The following is a 25,082-nucleotide window of genomic DNA, read 5'->3' on the forward strand; positions in this document are numbered from 1 at the left end:
TATTTTTTGCGTACTTTCTTAGTTTTTCTGTTTTAGACAACATTATTTTGAAAGTAACATGTTGTTTTACACATAAAATGTAACTGAAAATAAAAGTAAGAAATATGTGCTCTGAAATAAAAACTTCCACTATCCTACTGCTTTGGGGGTATGTATTACATATTTCATCTCTCTTACTATGTGTTAGCAATTTTGGGGTAATTAGGAATCTCAGATAAAGAAACCAATTATTTGCCTTTTTGAAATTCTTTATGCCTTAAAACTGTAGGTTCACTAATTAGCTCAGGGATAAATTTTATTAATAACAGAATACTGAATCAACACTCAGAATGGTAAGACTGCTCAAATTTTCTTACTCTATAGTCATTTCAGACAGTTCAATTAACACTGTTTATTATGACTGTTTGTTTCTGTTTTATTCAGGAACGAGTTGGCCTTATTTTCCATTGGGAACAAATTGAAGTCAAAGACTAAGAGGAATTTTTAATAAATATATTATAGCATAATATCTAAAGTAATACATTTCAAAATTCTGACCAATGGAAGAGAACATGGATTCACATGGTGTGTTACAGTGAATAAGAAGTCGCTTGTGTTTGGCTTCAGATTTTTATTTTACTATTTCTGCATTGCTAATTTGCTTCTCTCCAGTTAAAAACCATCCTAGCTATTCAGGAGGCTGAAATCTGAGGATCAAGATTCAAAGCCAGCTCAAGCACAAAATGACCTGAGATCTCCAATTAACCTCTAGAAAACAGGAGGTGGGGCTAGGCTCAAGGGTAGAGCAGTACCCTTGAGCTAAAGAGCTCAGGAGAGTGCCCAGGAGGAGTTCAAGCCACATGACCCACAAAGAAAAACAAAAAGCCAAAAACAAAATAGAAAGTTTCTGTTCTCTGTACACATGCAATATGGTACCAGGGAGGAGGAAACACCCAAATTATGAGCGGATGGTGGAATGAAGTTACACCTGAGTCATAAATATTCAAAACAGATAAGTATACATGATTACACTGAACTATGCAGGAAATACACAACAGGGCTATTGTAAAGTAATGTTTTTTTGGTATTAAGACTTTTGTTGCATTGCAGTAATATCTCCCATTTCATTAAATCAAAATGAAATTATATCTTTACAAATATAAATATAGTACATTATATATTATGTATACTATGTATAGTAAATGAGTATTATACATATATATTACATTTTATTATATGCATGTATCCTCTACTAAAAATTTTTTTTCTTATATAAAGACTATCAGTTAATTACTACAATGAAAAGGAAAAATATCTCCAGTCATGTTAACAGGATTTGATAGTCAATTTATTTCATTTATCCTTTTCAAAATATGAATACATTACATTGAATTTAGGAAAACAAAAATTTTTGTCCAGTTGCATACTAACACTGTCAATGAAACCTTTAATGCATTTATTTTGGTAATCATGTGCATTAGTATACTATTTGGGTAGTGGTTAAATAAGTCATTTTATATATCATCTGTCTGTCCATGGACATGACAGATACAAATCTAACCATGTCTCCATTTCCTGATGCATGTGCCCTACATAATGTCTCGAGCTTGTAAATATAAATTGAAGTCTTTTAGATGCTACATGATTCCACATGTTCAACAAGTGGAAATCAGTTGGCTACCCCTGACATACCAAGGAATCTTCCAGAGAGGAAAGTGAATGTGGGAGATTCCACGCACAGGAAGTTGCCTCCTTGGTATATAGAGACTTTTTCACAAGAGAGCAGTGTTTTTAGGAATCCCTCCCTTAACTCCTTATCCCTGCCTCCCTCCCTCCCTCCCTCCCTCCTTCCCTCCCTCTCCCTCTCCCCCTCCCTCTCTCCCTCCCCTCCCCCTCCCCCCCCTTCGTCTCTCCCTCCCCCTCCCCCCTTTCTCTCTCTCTCTCTGTCTCTGTCTCTGTCTCTCTGTCTCTCTCTGTCTCTCTCTCTGTCTCTGTCTCTGTCTCTCTCTGTCTCTCTCTGTCTCTGTCTCTCTCTGTCTCTGTCTCTCTCTCTCTGTCTCTCTCTCTCTGTCTCTCTGTCTCTCTCTCTCTCTCTCTCTCTCTCTCTCTCTCTCTCTCTCTCTCTCTCTCTCTCTCTCTCTCTCTCTCTCCCTTTCCTTCCTTCTTTCTCTTGCTAGTCCTGGGGCTCAAACTCAGGGCTTAAGCATTGTCCTTGGTTTTTCTCAAAGCTAGAACTCTACCATTTGATCCACATCACCACTTACAGCTTTTCTATGTATGTGGTATGAAGGAATTAAACTCAGGTCTTCATGCATGCTAAATAAACACTTTACCATTAGGCCAAACTCCTGGCCTCTAGCTCATTTCTTCATTTTGAGGAAAGGAAGAGAACAATGGAGAAAACAATAAATAAATAAAGCAGAACTTACATAATCTAGAGAAAACAATCAAGTTTTTCAATTACTTTTACAATTGATAAATCTCTGATGAGAATGATAATTACATAATGTTGCATCTGCCATCTGGGGCTTTTCAAATCGCAATCTAATTTACTTTTCCCAACTGTTTAAGAAGATTCTTATTTCACATCAGCCAGCTTTCAATTCATCTTTCAATTTGTCAGCTTATATCTTTTTAGTTTCAAGTTTTGGACACTGAAGTGCTCAAATATTTTTAAATAAAATAGAATTTAAAATTCAACATATGGATTTAAGATTATTGTGTTTTTTTAATAAGCTGTAAATTTCCCAGTGTATTCTGTAATGGTTGATCTAATAATGAATTTAGCCATTTTAATATTTTCCAATAACATTCTTTTAAAGCATTCTTTTAAAGATCATATAAGTAAATGATCTTTATGTAATATTCATGCTGATTTCTGGTTTTTCTTCCATTTTATCTCTATGATTTCCTTACATTATTTTTATATTAATTTAATGTTTTTTTAAATCTTCAAAAATTTTTGTTATCTTTAAGTATTTGTAAAAATAAGTTGTCATTGGACAAAGCAATTTATCAATGCAATGACTCATGATCAATGACATCACTTTCATTACTTAAGCTATTTTTTTTTACCAGTCCAGGGCCTTGAACTCAGGGCCTTGAGCCACCGAACCACTTCTGGCTCTTTCTTTCTTTTTTTTTATTAAAGAATTTATTAACATTCATTTTTACATCATATTTCAAATGATGTGTTTAACAAACAATTTAATGCTGTTTGCTGAATTTCAGAAAATAACCTTGTTGGGTTCTATTGGCTCACACTTACGAAGATGATAAATGTGTGCAGTTTAAAACTATCCATAGTAAGTATATAAAATACTACAATATGAGTAGAAAATTAGCTAATGTTCATAAAATATAGTAACTTAGCATTTTTAGACAGTCAGTAAATAAAGCCTTTTTCCCATCCTGGGATAGAGTAACTTTCCAAGGATTATAATATATATTTGTGTGTGTATATATATATATATATTTATTTATATCCCAGTTTTAAATAAATAAAAGAATAGAAGTTATATTTTACTTGATGCTTCATACAGCATTTTATATTTGAAGAAGGATAAGTTTATACTCTAAAATACATAAATACATTAATTTAAAAGCAATTAAAATTTTAACTTATATTTTCTTTTTTTTTTGCCAGTACTGGGCTTGTGCTCAGGGCCTGAGCCCTGTTCTTGGACTTTCTCAAGGCTAGAGCTCTACCACTTGAACCTCAGCACCACTTCCAGCTTTTCTATATATGTGGTACCAAGGAATCGAACCCGGGTCTTCATGCATGCTAGGCAGGCACTTTAACCACTAGGCCAAACTTCCGGCCCATTAACTTATATTTTCTTATACCATTATGTAAAAAGCCTGAGAATCCTCACTGTAGTCAAATTAAGAAAATTTGAATCATTTGAAGATTCAGTTATTCTTCTTGCATTTGACAAATATGTGATATATGAAACTTCTTCCTCTGAAATTAAGACTGGGATGTTTTCAACTAATTAGCACTATCACAAAGCACAAACTCACAATCAGAAAGCACAAACTCATGAACAATTTTGATTACCAATAGTCTCAGAAAGAACTACTTATCACCCAGAGTAACTATTTTAGTTGAACCTAGAATATTATGCTTTTTCAGAGTTTGAGTGTCCTGACAAAAGGAAAATAGCCAAGACTAGCCACCCTGTTCCTCTGATAGGAAGAGAAAGAGCTGAGAAGCATCGTGAATGTCAGTCTTGAGGCATAGGCTCACAAAATAATTGCATCCTGGTGACTGAGCTCTAGGAATCAACACTGCCCCACAACTTAACTACTGTATTATTAAAGACTTATTGTCCAATTTCCTATATCCAGCATATCATGCCTAGCAATTTAGAATAAAACACAAGGCATAATGATACTATTTTTTTTAAATTAAAAAGTCATTTTGAGGCATTTCTGGGATTAAAGGTACATGCCAGTATGCCCAGATTTTTTATTGAGATGAGGTTTTGCTAACTATTGCTGGCCTGGAATAGAACCACAGTCTTGCCTATCTCTACCTTGTGAGTATCTGGGATCACAGATGTGTATCCATATTTTATCCAAAATATTTTTTGGCATTATCATGTTTGATATCAGGGCCTTGCACTTGTCACTGAGAGGCAGACTTGGCCACATGAGTAATGATACAACATAAAAGATGAATCAATAAATTTAGATTTGGGTTTTATAAACTCTATATGTTTTTTATGTTTCCTGGAATTTATTTCAATAAATATCATTTACCATATTCAAGACAGTTACGCCTTTGAACTCTTCCTGTATTAGAATCCTCTTTTGGTTTGACTGTGTGTGTGTGTGTGTGTGTGTGTGTGTGTGTGTGTGTGTATGCCTAGCGTTGTGATTAGCTTATCATGTCTGGTTCTATTTTATTTTTTAATTTAATTTTTATTTATTTTTCCATATATTTTATTGTAATTAATAGAAATGTTCCATTATATTCACCAGATAGAAAGTGCATTACTTCACAAACATTGATATACTTTCTCATGTCTTGGTCTCCATTACTCTCCCCCCACCCATGCCCTCACCTTGTTTTCCCCCCTTCCCTATCCTATTTCAAATAACCAAGTGCGCATATATACAATATAATAGATAAAAAGGTAAAAATATTGTAACCATATGAGATAACCAAGGAACAGCAAAAAGAGATGAGAGATAACATAGTACATTAATGACAACAGTCACTCATTATATCCTGGAGGTCCTTTCATTTAGCATCATACTATCATAGAAATTTGTTACAATTTTTCTGAAAGTACAAAAACAAAAAAGTCCAAAAGTTTACATTATATTCTAAATTTTTGACTAGTAGGAGGGCATGTTTTCCTCTCTCTTCTGAGTTAGTTCAGTTAAAATAACACAAATAATTTCTGTATGTCGTCTTATTTTTCACATATGACTTGAGGGAAAAATAAAGCAAAATTCTGTGGACCAAATTTCAAGTATTTATTGCTTTTCTGCTTAGGGAAGAAAATTAGACACAATGTTTATTTTTTATTTTTTCATATAATTTTTATTGTAATTAATAGAAGGGTTACATTATATTCACCAGATAGAAGATGCATCACTTCACATACATTGATACCCTTACTCTTGTTTGGTCCCCGTTTCCCTTACCCCACCTCCGCCCCTCATCTTGTTTTCCCCCTTTCCCTATCCGATTTCAAATAACCAAATACACATATATACAATATATCAAATAACAAAGTGAAATACTGTAACAATATGAGATAACCAAGGGACAGCAAAAGAGATGAGAGATAGCATAGTATATTAAGGACAATAATCAAGCATTATATGGATTTCTTTTAGGGTCATACTATATGACCTTACATATCTAGGTTTTGCTCTATTGTAAATCTCTGCGAGGAGAGCCCCAGGTTTCTACTGATTATGACAAATGAGGGAAACCATTGAGCCTATGTTCCTTTGAGTCTGGCTTACTTCACTTAATATGATTTTTTTCTAATATACATAATATTTATATTGAATTTTGAAGAGGGAAATGTGGGAAAAAAGAACAAAATAATATGGTTTAAGAATAAAAAGTTGGCAGCATTAAAGACAAAGCAGTTACATCCCATGGCTGGTTGCTACTAGCCAATCACTAGACATTTGAATGTATGACATCATGCATTGTTCCCATTCAGTTTATGAAGTGGATGCAATCCTGGCTTAATGAATTGCCTTTGTGTGAAGCAATGTAAGCTAGACCCAAATATAGTAGTTATTTCTATTAAAACCCGAAATACAAACATTTTAGAATTTTCAATGTGGGTAGTATTTTCCCCTTCTTATACATATAGAACAGATGTTATATTGAATTAGAAACAATTTGTCTGTCTAGACACTGGTGGCTCACACCAGTAAGCCTAGCCACTCAGTAGGCTGAGCTCTTATCTCCGATTAACCACCAGAAACCCAAAAGTGACACTGTGACTCAGAGTGGTAGGGAGCTTTGGAATTATTTTATCTTTAATTTATAAATGAATGTCTACTCAAGAGGAAAAAAATAAAATATTTCTGAATTACTTAAACATAATTGGATTATATGATCAATTTAAATACTACATGACATTAACATTAATTTCAATCAGAAAAAAAGAGTGAAAATCTCTATGAATCAGCTAGTTAAAACAGTTGCTGAAATTATATGTGCTCACTGGAAAAGAATTCGCCACTTCATTTAATGATTCAATTTGAGTTCAGAATTTTCACAATTATAAAATCCTACTCAGTTTATTTAAATGTAATTCTAGATGTTTTTCATGAATCTTACAATGTTGCTAATCTCTCATCCCTTCTTTGGGATTGAACTAGTTGACAACAATTCCTCTGGGATACAAGCATTGAAGTTTACAAATTACCTGTGTGCATTTATCTCCAGTGAAGTGTTTCTGCTAAATGCAATCTGAAGTTGCTGCACGCCTAAGGTCAAATGATGTTTTCATTTTCCTCTCTGAAGACAGCTGCACACACACACAGCTGCAATCCCACCCACAGCAGGCTGAAAATAGAGTCTCTGTGAGCCACTCAAGCAGCAATTGTGAATAAGCACAGAAATGCTGGTATCGTTCAAAGTTCCCTGCAAGGGGGAGCTTAGTAGTAGAACTATTTCCCATGAACAATCAAGGACTGGTTGATATGTATGGTCCTTGATCCTTTTCTTTTCGGGAAACTTTAACTTTTTTTTGAAGTTTTTTATTTATTTTTTTATTGGCCTGGGGTGAAACTCATTCCATTTTTCCAAATAATTGTTGCCTGATGACTAAGTCAATGAACCAAGCATACTCCTGCCGAGAGTTTGCAGGAACGATAATAGTAAAACCTGTCAGAATATATTACATTGCCACAAGGATAGAAATGGAAACTTAAAGGCTTCAGCAGATCAAGGACAAAGACTGGTGGCCAGTTTTCTGACTGTTTTCCTAGAATTGAGTGTGATGATGGGATCTATTTTCAGACAACTGGTTTTATTTTGTTTTCTGTGCATGGTCTGACTGTATTAAAACTGGAGTCAGGGTTTTATTTAAAGTGTTAAGTGAGCTCTATAGTGTTGGATATTCATATGTTGAAACTACAAATTTGGGAAATTGCTTTCTGGTTCTTTTCTGTAGTTGTCCATCTTCCCCACCTTCCATAACAAGATAGAAAGGTTTTTCAAATTATTTCGTCTTCCTATTTTATTCTGTCATAAAACTTATCTCTATTAAGTATATATATTTATTAATATATTAACATGCTTGAAATTAGGTAGTTCTTTACTATCAAAAGTATGGTTTTTTAATGGATATGATCTAAATATTCCTTTATCTTTATAGCCATGAAGTACAGTGTATTTTCTAAGTAATAGATTTTTTTCCCCCAGTCCTAGGGCTTGAGCTCTATCACTGAGCCTCTCTCTGCTCAAGGCTAGTGCTCTACCACTTGATCCACAGTACCAATTCTGGCTTTTTCTGTGTATGTGTACTGAGGAATCAGACCAGGGCTTTGTGCATTCTAGACAAGCACTGTTTCCCTAAGTCACATTCCTGGCCAGAGTGTTTTCAATCTAAAAAATAAAAAAAGATTATTTTTATGTAATACATTGCAAATGTTTTCCTGAATTTTAGAATTCTCTGAATGGAAATATCAGCTCCTGATTACATTTGGTAAATTTGCATATATATTGCCAGTTTTTAAGGGGCAGTGTAAGGTTTGAACTCAGAACTTCTGGATTTTGCTTTCTATGCAAGCAGTCTACCTGTTAATGTCCTCAGCCATTTGGTTGTATTTTTTTTAGGGTGGCTAGGAAGGATATTTGATTTTGATCTCGTCAATTTCTGAGTAGGACCTTCCATCTTTACATTAGATAGGTTACAAGCATGAAACAATGCCCTACTATACTTCCTTATTTATATTAATTGTATGGGAATGTTGGAGTACTCGGTGGTTTAATTGCTTCTCTAATTCTACACAGTTAACAAAATGGTCTTTAGTCTATGTCCCTTTCCATTCAATATTATTTGCTGGGAAAAGAAACAGAGATTGCAGTTGAGTTTAAGGGAGGAACCAGCAAAAGAGCTCAGAATATGATTTGTGAAAAGTATGTAAAATGCTATCTAAGTATTAATTATTGTCCTTGGTGCTTTTTTGAATTTCTTACACTTCATTAATAAAGTCATTGTTCTAATTGTTAAAGGTTGTCTAGATGTTGACATGAATAATAAGAAATTCTAGATATAAATGATATTTTGTCAAAATTTTACTTTCTCTTTGGAAATTTTCCCAGTACATAACAATCAAATAACACAATTTTATTACTGGTTTGTAAATAAAACTAGCGCTTCCTTTCAAACATTTTAAAAGTTTTTTCCCCTTTTTTGCCAGTCCTAGGCCTTGAACTCATGGCCTGAGCATTACCCTTGGGCTTTCTCAAGGTTAGAGCTCTACCACTTGAGCCACAGCACCACTTCTGGCTTGTATCTATGTGGTACCAAGGAATCGAACTGGTGTCTTAGTGCATGCTAGGCAATCACTGTACCACTAGGCCAAATTCCCAGCCCAACATTTTAAAAATTTGAAGATCCAATAAATAATTTAAAAATTGTCAAAGTAAAAAATGTCTTAGATATTTCTTTAAACAAGCCTGATTTTAGAAATTTTTAGATTGTTGTTGGGAGCCAGAGTGGGATCAAACTGTACCTTGATTTGCATCAGACAATGGCTTTATTGTCTTATTGTTTTCTGGCCTTATTCTGTTTAAATGACCTGAGATTTACCATATGAATGTAACACCTGGAAGTTCCTTGGGTCTCCAGAAGGGAAGAGGGGGAGTGATAAATAAAGGAGGCAGTTTTTACCTGGACTGCAGACATCCCGGAAAAAAAAAATCTGGTTTTGTAATACTTAGAGCTGTTTACATTGTAAACATTGTATCCTGTTTAACTCAGAGGTATTAGGGAATTTGCAATTTATTACCTTTAAAGTTTGGAGACATGTATTAGAGATTTAAATGTAAAATTGTTCATTAATGTCAGAAACTTTGCCTATCTGTTTTTTCTTGCAGACTGACACTGGAAGTCTGATGATAACTTTTGGTGCACTGATGTTTGTAATTCTTGCATTAGGGAAAAACTGTTATTTGAGTTTAAACTGTTGATGGAGTTCTAGGCAGTAATAATCTAAACTGCAGAATAATACAAAAAGTCTCTTCAAAGGCAAAGGGACTGACCTGGGCCCTAGGGGGCCTGGAGGCAAAGGGAATTCCTTCAGCCTTAAAGGTTTTTCAAATGCAAATAAAGACCAAAGTGTTAAGAGTTTAAGTTAAAAAGTGTAAAAGTTTTAAAGAAAAGTAGAAATGGTTTCTGAACAAAATTTAAAAGTAAAGTTGTCCTAAAGTTTTGTTTCTAAAAAAGGAAACAAGGAAAATTAGGACTATCAAAATGGTTGCTTAATTGCTATTTCAGCTTACTCTTGTAAGTTACTTTATAGCAATCTCCAGCAGGCCCATGGAGAAGGACAGCAGATCCTCATTCAGATGTAAGTTTGGCCCTCACCAAGTTCTAGGTTGGCTCATGCTTAGAGACTATTTCTGTGTTGACCACCTTGTTGCTTTAATTGGAGTAATGTGGCCTTTTGTAGGACTCATTGATCTGAAAGCCGCAGCTTTGAGCCTGCCCGGGCAAAGCAAAGTCCCTGTGAGACTGTGGTGTCTAATCTGCCAGCAGAATGCTGGGACAGAGTTGCTTTGGAGCTCGAAGCCGCAGTGTGCCAGCTCGGAGCTGAAAAGCTGGGGGGAAGCACTCAAGCACCAAGCTCGGGACTCATAGTGGTAGGGTGCTAGCCTTGAGCTGGAGAGCTGAGAGACAGTGCCCAGGCCCTGAGTTCAAGTACAGCAACCAACAAAGTGAAATGCCAATGGCATGTTTATCCCTGTGTGGAGAGACACTACTGGGACACGAAAGCCTCTGCTTGGATGGCAGAGATGGTGTCAGATCTTAGTCACTTGTGCTTGGCCAATCAAATTAATCAGAGCCGGGAGATCATAGAATAGTTTGTAAGCATGCCTTACTAATGCCCGTGCCTTTCATAACTGGGCAGGAACTTGTCAATCTTCTGTGATAGCCGGTAGTTTAAAGTCCTAATTGAGTAAAATTTTTATTTTTTATTTTTGACACCAGCCACAAATTCAGGAAAAGTTTGTGGATCTGAGGCTTGTGTCTCTATTAATCTGTTTAGATCTGACAACTGAAGCATTGTTAAGGTTGCAGAAATTTAGCTCCCCAGACAATCAAGTAAAAGCCTTTGCAAATGGGTGCTATGTAAGCTACACTATTGTAGCCAAAGATGGTTTGTGCAGTTGTTAAATGTTAAATATGATCTCTAGTTTGGAGTAAATTATTGTTCCTAATATCTAATCCTTGCAACCCCTTGATAAAACAGGCTAGGCTTCTTAAGGTCCCTGGTCAAGCACAGAGACAACACTCCTGAGTCAGCTTGAAGAAGTCACAGAAGCTGAATCTCCGCCCATCAATCCCCGTTAGACGAAGGGACCAAAGTCATTTTTGGAAAATGTGACAGGATAAATTAGAGGTATAGAAAAGAGTAAAAATTGCACTTGTGTTTCTTTTAAAATAAAAACGGGGTATATGTTGTGAGCCAGAGTGGGATCAAACTGTACCTTGATTTGCATCAGACAATGGCTTTATTGTCTTATTGTTTTCTGGCCTTATTCTGTTTAAATGACCTGAGATTTACCATATGAATGTAACACCTGGAAGTTCCTTGGGTCTCGAGAAGGGAAGAGGGGGAGTGGAAAATAAACGAGGCAGTCTTTACCTGGACTGCAGACATCCCGGGCCCGGTGTGTCTGTCTCTCTTCTATTTCTTCCTAGTCCTTGCCCCCTATTTCAGGAACCCCAATCTGCGAACCCTGGTTTGCTGCCGGTTGGCCCCGGCAGATTGTATTTTATTATCGGGGTGATATATAGAAGAATTACAGATACATTCATCAGGTACATCCCTTCTTGAACACTGATATTCCTTCCTATGATTTTCCTTCCACCTCCTCTTCCCATTCCCCTCCCAATCATCTTATTTTTCCTCTTCACTTTATTATTTCAAAAAAAAATAAACATGTATATATTATACCAGGTACGAAAGTCACATACAATAACAACATGAGATAAACCATAAGGGGTAAAAAAAAGAAAACAAATAACGTCACACAATACATTAAGAACAACAATCACAGTTAAACCCTTTTGCTTCCATATCCTGGAGTTCATTTTGCTTAGCCTCATGCTATATGGCCATATGTACATAATAGCTTTTGAGCTATTATGATCCTCTGCTAGGAGAATCATAGATGTGTACTAATTGTTACCAATGAGGGAAACCATGGAGCTTATGTTTCTTCAGGTCTGACTTTGTAATCTTTGCCCCAAGTATTTATTTGAAAAAATGTCCTTGCATTTTATAGTAAAGGATTTTACCACTCTTTTCTCTAGTATTCTTTTTCTTTTGTTTTATGTATATAAGTCAATGATATAAAAAAGAAATAAAAAACTAAATTAAATTAAATGAATTCATTAACCAAAACTGATATTGTGGCTGTTATATTTGACCTTAAAGTAAGTATATAATAAGAAGCTTCCAGGAAGCTTTTATCTTTAATGATCAAAAGTTTGGATGTACTATTACTGGAAAAATAAAATGAAGATTAGATATCTTATTGAAATTATTTTTTCACAGATGCAAGAGGGAAAAGAGAAATTCATTTAAATGAAAACTACAAATATATACACATTTCATTCCTTTCTTATCTTGGTAGATATTTCTCTAATCTTGGTAGATAAGAGAAATTATAGCTATTCAAATATTTGGCACATTAAATTAGCACATTTTAAATTTAATATACATTCAAAATTAAATTAAATTTTAACTTTAAGTACATTTCATGTAAAATTGCCTTATTATAGTCATAGTGACTTTATGGTTTTGTCTTTATTTTCATGACTTAAGCATTGCCAATTGATATAAAAATCTAATAAGGAATCTATAGATTAGTATGTGAGAAATCTATTTGAAGATATTTTTAATTAAGATATGTTTGAAATTTTTCCTAATTTTTATGATTTCAAAGGAAACAATGGCTTTAACAGAATTAAAATGAATGAGATTATGTCTAAGGAAATAGTTCAGCCATAAAGGTTGGCGTGGGGAGAGCCCTGCATGAAGGCTATTAGCGTCTCAGTATGTTGCCCATTACACTAATATGTACACCATTCAGAAACCTAAATAAAGGAGAATATTGCTTTCTGTAAATTAGACACCATAAGCATACACAGAGCATGTAATTAATACAAAGATGGCAGGGTGTATTTATTAGGCTTTTTTGTTCTATAATGAAAAGAGTTATTCTGGCTCATAGAAATACTACAGGAAAACTAATTTTGGTGTTACCTTTTGTACAGAAATAAAGCACTAGAGTCAAGAATTAATTAAAACACATTTTTAATTGTAATAATTACAAATCTGTAAGAACTGGGGCTTTGATTTGTTTTATCTAATCTATGCTATCATTTTTTCACTTTTCAAGGCAATAAAATAGTAACAGAACCCAGTTGCTGGTAACCATGCCTAACTGCCCATGGTATCGAGATCTAGAAGCTTAGCAGATGAAAACCAGATTGAGCAGAAAAGTCTTTGAAACTCACTCCGTCTATAAAGTAATCAACAAAACGTATGTCTGGATTCATGGTCCATATACATAAGAGTGGTAGTAAGAGTATATAATATATAAACTCATTCTTCAAATGCATTTGTGATTTGCTTCTACACATTATTATATGGCAATGCTAATTTGATATCTAAGTACAGATTGATTTTTAACCCCTATATGCTTACTTGGGTTTTAAAATATTTGCTGTCTTAAGCCAGTGAAAATTACTGTGGATCATAGTATAGAATACTTTCATTTCCTTCCCAGTAATCCAAAACTAAAATTCTGGGTTTCGCTTCTTCATAGGCAGAGGAGATACTTATATTCACATAATGTTAAGTAAAGAAAGTTACTTGGCTAGGGTTTCAAAACAATCCTTTTTTTTTTTTTGAAAAGACAAAATGTGATTATCTGTGTCACTTACTTGACTCGGTGAATCTCCTAAAAAGATTCCTAAAAATAAAATATATAAAAATATTAATCTCTTCCATTTGCATAAACCAAGATTCTGTTAAAATTGCATAAGCTGTCATACATAAAATTATGTGTAGAACAATGCTGAAATCTCAGCAGTTGGGATTTCATGGTAGGATTATCGTGAGTTCAAGGTCACCCTAGACTGTATAGCAGATCTCTTACAAGCACTGCTTTGCATTAAATTAAAAGACCTGCTTGTTGTAAAAATCATAGACTTTCCTTCGAAGTACATATATTCTCCTGCTTATATGGTATTTTAAAAAATGTTCATCTATAACAAATAATATTTTATTGCAAGATCTCATATTTCAGTAGATTTACAGCAGGTGTTTATGCATTTTGCTGTTTTTCAAATAACAATCTCTGTATTTAGCTAGATTGCATATGGAAATAAATTGTTGTTGATATAGCATTTATCACTTGCTAAATTTTTATACTAACTCTGATATTATTGCAGATATCAGATTTGCTTTGCATATAGACAAGAATTCTCAATACTTTGATTCAATCTGGTTTTGCTCATTGTTTTACTGTGGCCTGAGAAATATGGAATCAAGTTGTACCCTGATGAATTATAACTTCTACATATATAAGAGGTAGTTCAAGCAGTGAAAGGTGCTAATATGTCATTCTACTCTAGCTCAAGGCAGTGCTGCTTTCTTCCTCTATTCATAAAATATTATTTGTTGTAACTATGTCTCAATTTTTCTTAATTCTAGTATTTTTTCCTCATTCTATGGTTTGTTTTTCTAGGAATTAAAATTTCATGTTCATAATGTACTTTAATGTAAACTAAATAGAAAAACTAGGTTTGAATCTAACTGTATACTGACCTGTTTGTTTCCTAAAATAGTTAGCAATGGATGTGAAGAAGAGCATTTTAATTCATCTTTAAGACTTACTTCCAAATTGATTCAACCTACACACATAGGTCATGCAAAAATTTTTTCATGTTGAAAATGTTTCAATGAATTTGTTTTCTATCCCTGGTATGTTAATCTCCTCATGAATGTTTTTTACACATGTAAATTGGATGATGTTTTGAATCCATGGCGACAGGCTTTCAGAGTCAAGTTCAGTTTCTTTGAAATATTGAAATCTAAATGGGCAGCACTTACTGAAAATAAGACTGACATCACCACCCCAATCCACACACCATATGTCACAGAATTGCCTTCATTCTCAGCCAAGAAGTAATTTAAAGCAGTGACCTAGAAATAAAAGACTACATATACCATTAACAATCAATCCCCAGAGCCATTCTGTCTCTGCTCAGTAATATTTTAATAAATCATTTCCGTTTGTATTGATGAGCTTTTAATGCAGATTGTAAGTAAAAGGACAGTTGACTTTTATTAGAAAAGGCATGAATATTTAATATGCTATACCAAAATGTCCATGGACTATGCTCAGTATGTTACAATCTAACTCATTTTGGGAGAAGAATTGAAGAACTGGAAATTTTAAAAGACTTCATAGATGTATTCTTTACAACTCATTTAATTTCATATTGTTTCTGAACAGTTATACAGATAAGATTAGAATTGAGGTTCTGTTGTATTTTTAAAAAAATATGTTACTTAAGGAGTAGATTCAATAAAAAGAGTTTCAATACTTCTGGTCATTCTTTTAAATGACAGTGAACAGAGTTGAAAATATATACATATACTTGTGTATAGTGTCAAATATGTGGACAAGTTCCATCTACTTTGTTATTTTACAATCTTAATATAATTTATATTCTCATAATCACAATGAAATTATTAAATCCACTAGCACAATGATGTTCATTGCAGCACTATTTACCATAGCAAAGATATGGAACCAACCCAGATGCCCCTAAATAGATGATTGAATCAAGAAGATGTGGTATTTATACACAATGGAATTCTATGCTGTTGTCAGAAAGAATGACATCCCCCCATTTTAAGGAAATAGAAAGACTCAGAAAAACATATTAAGTGAAGTAAGCCAGACTCAAACGAACATAGGCTCAATGGTTTCCCCTATTTTTCCTAATCGGTAGAAACCTTGGGCTCTCCTAGCAGATTTACAGTACAACAAAACCTAGATACATAAGGCCATATAGTATGGCGCTAAAAGAAAGGACCTCCAGGATATAGAAACAAAAGCCATATAATGCTTGATTGTTTTCCTTAATGTACTATGTTATCTCTCATCTCTTTTGCTGTTCATTGGCTATCTCATATTGTTACAGTATTTCACTTTGTTATCTGATATATTGTATATATGCGTATTTGGTTATTTGAAATCGGATAGGGTAGGGGGGAAAACAAGATGAGAGGCGGGGGTGGGGGGGAGGGAAATGGGGACCAAACAAGAGTAAGGGTATCAATGTATGTGAAGTGATGCACCTTCTATCTGGTTAATATAATGTAACCCTTCTATTAATTACAATAAAAACTATATGGAAAAATCAAATTAAAAATTTTAAACTAAGTTCTGGTGATCTATTTCAACTCTTTCAAATTAAAATAAAGTAAAAAATCCCCATTTGTAATAATTAGAATATGCCTATAAATCTACAAGAAAACCCAATGGATAGTAAAAGACAAATAGTTACACTTGGGCATGATAAATTAAAGAAGATTCTAAACATTCATACAGTGAGACCAAAAGGAGAATATCTTAGGAGAAGATCAAAACAGCTTAATAACTATGTGCATATGATCATATAAAATGATGCTTATGAAATCAACTAGATGAGAACAAGTTTTTTTCTAATTTTTGTAGCCATTTTCTTCTATGTAAGTTTATCTGATTTGTGGAGGGAAAGAGGAAGCACAGAAATGTTAAGATAAAAATTATTTTTTTCCATTTTCCCTCTCCCTCAGTCCCTCCCTCCAAGTTGTTAAGTTCATTGGCAACCTACTGTCTTTCGAGTATCTTACATTGGGTCACCCTTTGTTCTTGAGTGGGAAAAAATATGGTAGTACAAAACCACATTGGATAAGAAACACATTCACCATTTTAACTCATTAATCTCTTTGTAGATCAACCTGACAAAATTAAAATTTTAAAAAGGGGTAAACTAATTCAGCAGTGATACTCACTAGATACTACATTGGAAATACAGCTTGGGAAGAGGAGGATCTGTAGGAGGAAAATGGGAAAAAATGAGGGAGGTAGTAATACTGTTTACAAATAAATGAACTCATTCTCTGGTTTATATAATTGTAACCTTTCCATAAATCGCCTTTACAATTAAAAAAATAAAGTAAAATAAATCAACCATTGTGTATATTCTTGGTCTTTAATGAATATAATACTTCCTTAAAATATCTTCTAGATCTTGAGTTCAGGACTTTATTACTGTTGCTTAGCTTTTTCACCACAGCTGTTACTTTACCATTTATGAACCAGACCTTCACTTCTGGTTTTTTGCTGCTTAACTGGAACTAAGAGTCTAATGTCCTTTACTGCCCATTTTGGCTTCAAACTTCAATCCTTGGCTCTCTGTCTCATTAGTGGTTTATAGGCATTTAGGATTACAGGAATGAGCCATTGTCACCAATCTTCTTAAAATATCCTTAAACACATCCACATTAAGTTACTGCATGTTCAACAAAATCATGTCAAGCATCACTTTCAGATGGTATCATCAATTAAGGGTGGAAGTCTACTTCAGGAAATCATACAATATATATTTAATAAGATGAACAGATCCTACATAAGAATTAGTATGTATTTGACCCAGTAGTATACAGATAGCAGAAGTTCAATAAATAATTACAGAACAAATGCAGGCCTCAGTCCAATGCCCTATAGGTAACTTGAGAGTTCAGTGTCTTAAACAATAGCAAAACAAATGTGTTTCCTAATGTACAATTGGATTCCAATACAAATGTGTTTTAGTTAAATACATTTAAACTTTGTAGCTATATAACATTTATTACCTAATTATATTATTACTTTGGGTTTGGGGGAATGTTATTTGTTGTGGTGGTAGTTTTGGTTTACTGTCTTGCCATCTTCTTCATTAGCAAAAACTTAAAATGTGAGAAGGAAGATGGCGCCGAGACAATAGGGACGCTACCTAGCTTTCTCTGACAAAAAGAGAGAACCAGGGAGTCCCACGAGCCAACTATCTAAAGAAATCCACAACGGAGAAGGACTCAAACCGGAAAAGAAATCCAGATAAAACTCACATCCAACTTTCTCAAAGAATTCGGGACGCGAGGACCCCTCCCCCACCTCTCGCCCAAAGCCGCAGAAAGCCGCACCAGACCAAGGGGCTTGAGCAGGCACCAGCTCCACGCGGGGAAAGCGGGGAGGGGGGCACCGGCTCTAACCCACGAAAAGCGCCTGCAGAAACCAGCACAGAACTGGGCCAGCGAACAGCGGAAGCAGCAGAACCCAGACGCGGAACCAGAACAGCAAGCAGTGGAACCCAGACGCAGAACTCAGGCAGCGGGGGAGACCCAAGGGGAGTGGAAGACTCCCCACCACCGAGGAGCTCCCACAGACAGATGCACAGGCATGAGTAATACAGCACGTCCCCAAACACATCGGGAAAGCAGAGCAGGTGCCAAGCAATAGAACTTAACTCAGACCCCAACACCCCGCCCGAGAAAGACTGGCGGGAGCAGGAGGGCAAGGAATTTAGAATCCTGTCCCTCCCCTCAACAACCCCCTCCCTCAGGCCATTGACAGGAGATTGACAGGCGGGCAACCCATAAGTCCCAGCACCCCACCAAGGGAGGCAGGGCTGCCCCAACTCCCACCCGCCCAACCCCCAGCCCTCTGACTGGAGACTGACAAGTGGGCGGACCCTAAGACTCAGCACCCCACCAGGGGAGGCGGAGCTGTCCCACCTCCCACCCGCCCACCAGGCTCCTCACCCAGGCCACTGGATCTGGAGAGTGGAGCGCTTTGGGACCCTGCCTTACAATAGTGGGTAGGGGGTGCGGGTAAATAGGAGCCAGCATCTGCCCCCCCTCAATTCTCGAGCAGGGCATCCTCCAGCTGGGAATCCTGAGCAAGACACCACTATGGAAAGCAGTGTGGCAGTGCCTCAAAAGGCTAAACATAGAACTCCCCTATGACCCAGCAATTCCACTACTTGGCATTTACCCAACCATCCAGAAACAAGGACATACTAAACCCACTAGCACAACAATGTTCATTGCAGCACTATTCACCATAGCAAAGATATGGAACCAACCTAGATGTCCCTCAGTTGATGAGTGGATCAACAAGTTGTGGTACTTGTACACAATGGAATTCTATGCTGCTGTCAGAAAGAATGACATCGCCCCATTTGTTAGGAAATGGAAAGACTTAGAAAAAATCATATTAAGTGAAGTAAGCCAGACTCAAAGGAACTTAGGCTCAATGGTTTCCCTCATTCGTCATAATCAGTAGAAACCTTGGGCTCTACTAGCATAGATTTGCAATAGAGCAAAATCTTGATACATAAGGACATATAATGTGAAGCTAATTGAAAGGACCTCCAGGATAGTGAAACAAAAGCCATATAATGAATGATTGTTGTCCTTAATGTACTATGTTGTCTCTCATCTCCTTTGCTGTCCCTTGTTATCTCATATTGGTATAGTATCTCACTTTGTTATCTGATATATTGAACTTATTTGTATTTGGATATTTGAAATTTGATAGGGAAGGGGGGAAAACCAAGACGGGTGGGGGGTGTGGGAGGGGAGGGAAAAGGGTACCAAGACATGTGAAAGGGTATCAATATATGTGAATTAATGCACCTTCTATCTGGCAAATATCATGTAACCCTTTTACTAATTACAATAAAAAATAAAATTTAAATTAAAAAAAAACTTAAAATGTAGCCTTGCTAATGGTGCTTGGAATTTGTCTTCAATTCCAATATTACATTTTTAGCCAGCCCTTAACACACTCTAGAAAAACAGTCATATTTCAAGTATTTCTAATGGAGTTACCCTAAGTACAGCCATCCCTCTCTTGAGGATTATAACACTATTTGATTTAATTAAACTGATTGAATTAAAGCAAATGTTGGTATAATCCCTAGAGTAATATATATTCAAGTTATGGAAACTCTCATTGGAGTGCTTACACACTGCACCTGATATATTTTTCAGACTTCACTTTGTAATAGAGTACCTTAAAGTATTTGAAATAAAAAGAATGCTAAAAATTTTAACAATTATACATAATTTAAGGTCATTTCCTACAAACATACAAATTTGTTTATAATCATTATTTTACTGCTTGAGATTATGGTTGCATTGTAGATCTAAATGTGTAAGTACACGTAAGACTTTTTAAATGTTGATTATTTTTTCATATATTTTTATTGTAATTAATAAAAGGGTTACATGATATTTGCCAGATAGAAGGTGCATTAATTCACATATATTGATACACTTTCACATGTCTTGGTCCCCATTACCCTCCCCTCATCCACCCCCCCATCTTGGTTTTCCACCCTTCCCTATCAAATTGCAAATAACCAAATGCAAATAAATCCAATATATCAGATAACAAAGTGAGATACTGTAACAATATGAGGTAACCAAGGGACAGCAAAGGAGATGAGAGATAACATAGTACATTAAGGACAACAATCATTCATTATATGGCTTTTGTTTCAATATCCTGGAGGTCTTTTCAATTAGCTTCATACTATATGGCCTTATGTATCAAGGTTTTGCTCTATTGCAGATCTCTGCTAGTAGAGCCCAAGGTTTCTACTCATTGTGACAAATGAGGGAAACCATTGAGCCTAAGTTCCTTTGAGTCTGGCTTACTTCACTTAATATGATTTTTTTCTAAGACTTTCCATTTCCTAACAAATGGGGTGATGTAGTTTTTTCTGACAGCAGCATAGAATTCCATTGAGTACAAATACCACAACTTGTTGATCCACTCATCAACTGAGGGACATCTAGGTTGGTTCCATATTTTTGCTATGGTGAATAATGCTGCAATGAGCATTGTTGTGCTATTGAGTTTAGTATGCCCTAGCTTCTGGATTGTTGGGTAAATGCCAAGTACTGGAATTGCTGGGTCATAGGGGAGCTCTATGTTTAGCCTTCTGAGGCACTGCCACACTGCTTTCCATAGTGGTTGAATGTGTTTGCACTCCCACCAACAGTGTAGTAGTGATCCCTCCTGGCCACATACCCTCCAGCATCTGTTATTATTCGTTTTCCTGATCCTGGCCATTCAAACCGGAATGAGGTGGAATCTTAGAGTTGTTTTGATTTGCATTTCTTTTATGACCAGAAATGTTGAGCATTTCTTCATGTGTCTATGGGCCATTTTTATTTCTTCTTCAGAGAAGACTCTCTTTAAGTCTTTGGCCCATTTTTAATGGGATGGTTGTTACTTTGGAGATTAGTTTTGGAGTGATTCAATTTTTTGAGCTGTTGATATATTTTAGATATGAGGCCTTTGTCCATTGTTTGGTTGGTGAAGATCTTCTCCCACTCTGTAGGCTTCCTAATTAATTTACTAGCTATGCCTTTTGCCATACAGAAACTCTGCAGTTTAATGCAGTCCCACTTATCCAGCCTTTCTCTGATTTGTTGTGATTCTTGGTCCTTATTAAGAAAGTTTCGACCTGTGCCAAGGAGGCCTAGTGTATCTCCTATTCCTTCTGGTAAGGTTTTCAGTGTGTCAGCTTTTACCTCGAGGTCTTTGATCCATTTGGAGTTAATTCTAGTGCAAGGTGACAAAGAAGGATCCAACTTTAGTTTTCTGTAGGTGCTTAACCAGTTCTGCCAGCAGCAGGTGTTGAAGAGGCTATCTTTCTTCCACTCTATTTTTTTGGGTCCCTTGTCAAAGATTAGGTGGCCATAGGTCTGTGGTTTAATATCTGGGTCCTCAGATCTATTCCAGTAGTCTTCAGGCCTGGTCTTGTGCCAGTACCAAGCTGTTCTGATAATTATATCTCTGTAATAGAGTCTAAAGTTTGGAATTGAAATTCCTCCTGTGCTGTTCTTTCTGCTAAGAAGTGTTTTTGCTATACAGGATCTTTTATTATTCCATATGAAATTTTGGATTGCCTCTTCTATTTCTTTAAGGAATGCCATTGGTATATTGATGGGTATTGTGTTGAATTTGTAGATAGCCCTTGGCAAGATTGTCATTTTCACAATGTTGATTCTTCTAATCCAGGAGCATGGGAAGTTTTTCCATTTCCTTAGTTCGGTTTAATTCCCTTTTTTTTAGGGTTTTAAAATTTTCATCAAAAAGGTCCTTTACATTCTTGGTTAAGGAACACATCTTCTTTGATTTCAAATGGAGCACGAAGGTTTATCTCTGCATTAGTGAATAGCACATTAAAAAAGGAGACTGTATAGATTGTGTAACATACCAAAAATAAATCAGTCTTTCAAATTCAAGAACATTCCACGAGTCCAGAATGTTACAGCTTTTGCTTGGTTTTCTCTGAAATTTATGAAATTCTAAGCGAGTTTGAGCACTAAAATTTTTGTTCATAAAGTTTTGTGGCTAATTGAGTTTACTCAATATGTGCAGTACACTGGTGAAATGACTCTCTTCTCTATGACAGCAATGTAAATAAATTGTATTAAATATAAATTTAAACAACTTGCATAAGCATAAGGCATGCATTTTGCACTGGATCTCCACTCAATAATTCTAGCTATGAACTGAGAGCTGTGTAGTTTGAAACTTATAAGCACCATAAATATTTCTAAAACCTACGTAACTTCATAGAAATTGTACTATATAGCAGATACAAAGACTGCATTCTTCCAGCTCAGCTACAATTATTAATATACTGTAATATTTGGAAAAAACATTGCATTTTAATGGGCACTTTCTTTTATTGAATTATGGGGGTAAAAAAGTAGAAATTTGTCTAGTGAAACTGTTGAAAATAAGAGCCATATAAATGAATCATCCTAGGATGGGACTAAGGAAAATGGGAAAAAAAACATGGGAGGGGCAACAACATTCAAAAATAAATATACCCACTAGCTGATGAATGCAACTGTAACCCCTCTATATGTCATCTTGACAATAAAATAAAATAAAGTAACAAAAGAACCCAAGCATCCTAGATAATGACGAAAGATACAAAAACTAACAAAGGTTACTTCTATGCATTACAACATAGTAAAAGAATGTGCAAGTACATGGGTGAAATTATAGATATAACATTTTAGATAACCAAACATGTAAATGTATTTCCTGTTATACTTTCATAGATGTCTACGATAGTGACAAATTAGGTATTTATTACCTCCATTTGAAGAAGGACTATAAGTTAACAAAATTATATACTGGCAAACAGAAGTTTTAGTGCAAAATTTTTAAGGCTACTCTTTCTGGTCAATGCATAATTTAAAAATGTCTTTGGTTTAGCCCGACAGGCAGTTATCTATGTGGCAAAGCAATTAAACCTTTTTACTCTGCAGGCCACGGCTGGTTTTTCTAGAGTCTGGAGTCATGGATATATGAAGTAACCTACTTGAAGCACAGGAGAGAAAAACCTCTGAGGCAGCCAGTCATATAGTTATCATTCTTGTTCTTTCCAGTAGTCTCATTTTTTGAGGAGCCAAGACACCTATGACACCCTATCAAAGAGAAGTGAACATAAAGAAATAGTAAATAAATCAAAAGTTAAAGGATAGATAGAAAACTTGAAAACCTCAATGAGATTATAAAGCAGTGATTGTGGGAATTGTGGAAAGACAAATCTAGAAAGACATTTGATTGCTGGCAGATAATAGGATATTGATCTTTATGACTTAGAAATCACTAGTGTGTTATTCTGTCAGATCCATTCTTTAGAGGGGAGTCACTGCTTTACCTCATGTGGTAATAAAAATTGATGTGAGATGTTTATTTTCTGGTATGTGCGTATGTGGGTGTGTCTGTGCATGCGTGCACACACACACATGCGTGCAAGCACTTCAGGTAGAGCGTTTTAAGTCATATGTAAAGTTATGAGAAGCCAGCATTTGCAAGTAATTTCTAAATGTGTCATGGGAGACACATGGATGAGAATATGACATTTGCAGTTTACAAAATCCACCACTGACCCCTTTATCCAACTAATTCTTGACTGAAATCTCCACTTCTATTTAGTCAATTGTTAAGCTACTTGGGTTCTGTGTTCTAAATAGGTCTGGGATATTTAGCTTTCTGTTTAGATTTCTCACTTCTTGAGGGAATCATCAACATCACAGTTATCCATGTCTTATCCTAACTGGTTTACTCATGTCTAACTTTCACTCTTCCAAATATTTGTCCAAAATTTGTCCAATATATCCAAGTGTCTTCATCCAGAGATGAAAGAAGAAATGTGGCATAAAACCTTCCTACTTTCACAGTATGAATATTGACCCAGTGCCCTTATGAACATCATACAGAAGTACGGAAATTTCTAGTCTGTTTCTTATCTTTCTTCCCACTATCCTCCTCCTTGCAATCCCTACTGACTGAACTGAAGACCTTCTAGTTTCTTGAATATGCCCAGGCTTGCCTAACATGCTCACATGATAAATTCTGTCCATGGTGCATTTATTTTTGAGATCTTCCCAGTCAAAATAAACACACACACACACACACACACACACACACACACACACACACACACACACCACCTAGAGTATATCTATGTCTAAAAAAATCTTTCCATATCCATATCTGTATCTATATCTGTCTATCTATCTATCTATATCTCAATGTTGCTATGTCAATGTTTAACTTTTTTGAGAGCATTGAATTAAAGTTTGATCTCAGGCCTATATTTTTGTTAAACACTCTGCCATTTAAGCCATGTCCACAATTTATTTTGTTTTATTTGTTTCTCAGACTGGGCATCTCATTTATTCCCCGAATAAACCTCAAATATCTATCTCTTTGGTATATTTCCCAGATTAAAGCCTGTCTATACCCAGCTGGCTCTTTGAGACAGGACCATATTAACTTTTTTGCCTGGATTGCACATGTAATTCTCACATCGCTAGGATTACAAGAATGAGCCATGGAACCGAACCTTATACTTTCTTTTTCTTCATAAAAATGATCAGATATTTTGGAGTTTATTTAGGTCTTATTTTTACATGAAATTTTCCCAATTTCTAGTTAATTTACTCTTTGGATATATCTGGAAACATTTTGTGCTGTACTTTCCTTTTTCACCTTTATAATACATATCAAAATGATTGGTCTCATCTTTGTTAGTGTATAACTTTTCAATAAGTGTATTTCTTTTTAGTTAACATGTGAGAATTTGAGTGTTTTAATTTTCCAATGAATTAAATTATATTATTAAAATTAAAGTACTTGTAAATACAAGTAAATATAAGAACTTCATGACATTAAGTTTTACTAATATTTCTTTATTTTTAGTCATTTATTCAAGGAAGTCATATATGAATTTTAT

The sequence above is a fragment of the Megascapheus bottae genome, unplaced genomic scaffold, assembly GCF_031878675.1.
Source record: "Megascapheus bottae isolate mThoBot1 unplaced genomic scaffold, mThoBot2.hap1 HAP1_SCAFFOLD_64, whole genome shotgun sequence".
NCBI lineage: Eukaryota > Metazoa > Chordata > Mammalia > Rodentia > Geomyidae > Megascapheus > Megascapheus bottae.